The 2,745-nt window shown below is 31.7% G+C and overlaps 1 pseudogene; it reads left to right on the forward strand.

Annotated features, from left to right (window-relative positions):
• Window positions 1-2,413: 2,413 nt before the first annotated feature.
• Window positions 2,414-2,513, forward strand: LOC138820531 (U6 spliceosomal RNA; annotated as a pseudogene).
• Window positions 2,514-2,745: the final 232 nt, after the last annotated feature.

Raw genomic sequence — 2,745 nt, forward strand, 5'->3', positions numbered from 1 at the left:
AAAAAAGTAAACGAATAATTACTACTATAGAGGAATATGATAGATATAGAAGGCAGATTTTATGTTTGTCACATCTCTGATGAGTACCCATATTCAAGAATTAAAGTCATATTTCTTACTATGTTAGACAGACAGGGAAAATATAAAACAACATATGATAAGGCAACTATTTTTGACTTTTTAAAATGTACCTCATTATTTGATGAAATTTACTTTATTAGCTAATGTTTGGGTTTGAAATGTGGAAGGCTGATCTATTTAACCCATTTCTGCAAGGCACCTACTGAACAACACAAAAGGTGGGTGGTATTATTTCTATACTTTAATGAATGGTTGAAACTGTTTGACATTAGTCCTGGGTAAATAAATCAACTCTATTATAACTTGCTCCCTCCCCTTAAAACACTTGTAATGTCACTAAGTATCTTCTACTTGTCAAATGTTATTTTGGCGAATGTGATTTTAAAAAGTTTATTTGAAAAGGAATATATTTTCAGGAGATTAAATGTAGGTTATCATTGGATTGAGAATGACAACATTTTTATACTACAGAACCAAGTTTTATGGAAGTACCACTGTTTTGAAGCACTAAGGATCTTCTCACTGTTTTTTCTGAATTATATTTGACCTCTAAGTCAAGTTTTTCTGGCCTTGGTAGACCAATTATGGATCTATTGTTCCAGGAACTATTTTTTGGCCTACTTATGCTGGACTGAAATCTTTCATTAATCATTAGGAGAGGGGTATTAAAAATAATCTTGTGAAATTTGTGATCTTGCTCACTCATATGGGCTGGTCATCGGCAAATTGGAAATTTGAATTACAGTATTTTCTCAGATTTTTTATCTCATATTTATGTTGCCTTGTATTTCACAATTGATTAAAGCTAATTCCTATGTCTCAAGGAATTGGGGCCCTGAAATATTATAGGAAATGAGAATTTGAGATGGTTCTTCAATTACTTTCTGTTGGCATATTGCGTGAGCCTAGATGAGAAGTCTTGCCCTTCTTATTTGATGATGCGGATAACTGGGATCCTAGGACCCCTGGGTCCTGCAGAAGAATCATACTTTTTAGACATAAAATCTGCAAAATTTGGGTATACTCAGTAGGAATGATTCAAAAATATGGAGAAAACAGTTTGGGACCAGCGAGTTAAAACAATAAATAGAGCAGCAGAGTAAAATCCCTTATAGATTAGAGGAAAACAGCATTGTTTTTTACCATGTGAATTCAGATGACCAAGAACACTTAGAAGGTATCCCAAGTTAATACCGAAGACATTTCATTGATACTTTTATATTCTAATATATATTCTAAACCTAATTAATTATATTCCAATTGTATTTATTGGAATAAATAAATATCAATGTAGTTCTCAAATTATCAACTGATTCTAGTAAGTTTCACTGTGTGAAATATAAAATCAGCATATAAATATAAAATATATAACTATATATAATATACTAAAAGGTACATGTTTTGCATTGTTCTGTTCTTGTTAGGATATCAAAAGCAACTCTTTTAAAGTTTTATTCCATTATCTCTACCTTAGTGTTTGGTAGAGTTAGGCCTAAAGATTTACGATTTGTAGATTTACAGACTGAGGCAAGAGGAAACAATGTGATAAAAACATTACCAATTTAAGGCCTAAAATCGAGGAGAAACATATGTACTGCTCCTGGAGCTATGGAAATATTTGGTGATATAAACGCAGTAGTGTAAGTTCCTTCCTGATTGGAAGGTAGACAGACCGGGACATTAGGTAATCATGCATATGAACAATTTTTCACCTTCTTGGCTTTAGCTACTTTTGAAATGTTAGGTATAATAAAAAATTATTTTTTGAAAAAATACCTTCTAGTCTGAACAGTTCTGTCTGAACTGTTCATCTCTCTACGATCCCTTGTAGCTAAGATTAATTTTGTTGCAGTAAGACAACCTTTGCTGTCAGGGTAAGATATTCTGGTTGGTCTATTCCTACATGGAAGAATGGGAAAGAGTCAGGGAGACATTTTGTGCCAGTAAGACCTCATTTGGGAAATTTTAAGCTGCAGAAGTTTAGAAGTAGCTCTTGAGCAAGGCTTACTTTGAATCCCTTAGCTCCACAAAGCTAACTCAGTTCATAAATAAGTACTTGAAAAGCCATCACCTTTGGACCTAGCTATAAAGGCTTTAAAGTATGATCAGGTTTAAAATGAAAAAGACTTAAAATAGTCACTGACAAAAAAATGTTGAAATGTAAGCAATTGATTGAACAATATAAATATTTTCCACTATACTCAGAATTTTAGGGAAATAAGATCAATACCATTGTAGGAACAATAAAATTTCCTTGTTACAAATAAGCAACCAAAGTTATATGCCAATATTAAGATTGCATCATTAACTATTTAAATTTACAAGATACTACATGCTTCAGCAGCACATCTACCCAAATTACAACAATACAGAGAATAACATGACACTTCCACAAGGATGATATGGAAATTTGTGAAGTATTCTTCAGATTCAAGGAGTGAAATACAGTTATTAAAAAGTTGATTACAAAGATACAAGTGAAACAATACATGTAATTCATAGAATTAAAAGTTTGTCTTCAGTGTATTAACTCTTAACCTTAGAAAAGTCTTTACATAGCATAACCTTTACAAAACTTTTGAAATTAGATAACATTGTCATTTTATCCCAAAGAAATAAAATAGTATAAAGACCTTGGAAAAAAGGAATCTTAAACTGTTTCTA

The sequence above is a fragment of the Dipodomys merriami genome, unplaced genomic scaffold, assembly GCF_024711535.1.
Source record: "Dipodomys merriami isolate MVZ:Mamm:240054 unplaced genomic scaffold, mDipMer1.0.p SCAF_896, whole genome shotgun sequence".
NCBI classification, from domain to species: Eukaryota; Metazoa; Chordata; class Mammalia; order Rodentia; family Heteromyidae; genus Dipodomys; species Dipodomys merriami.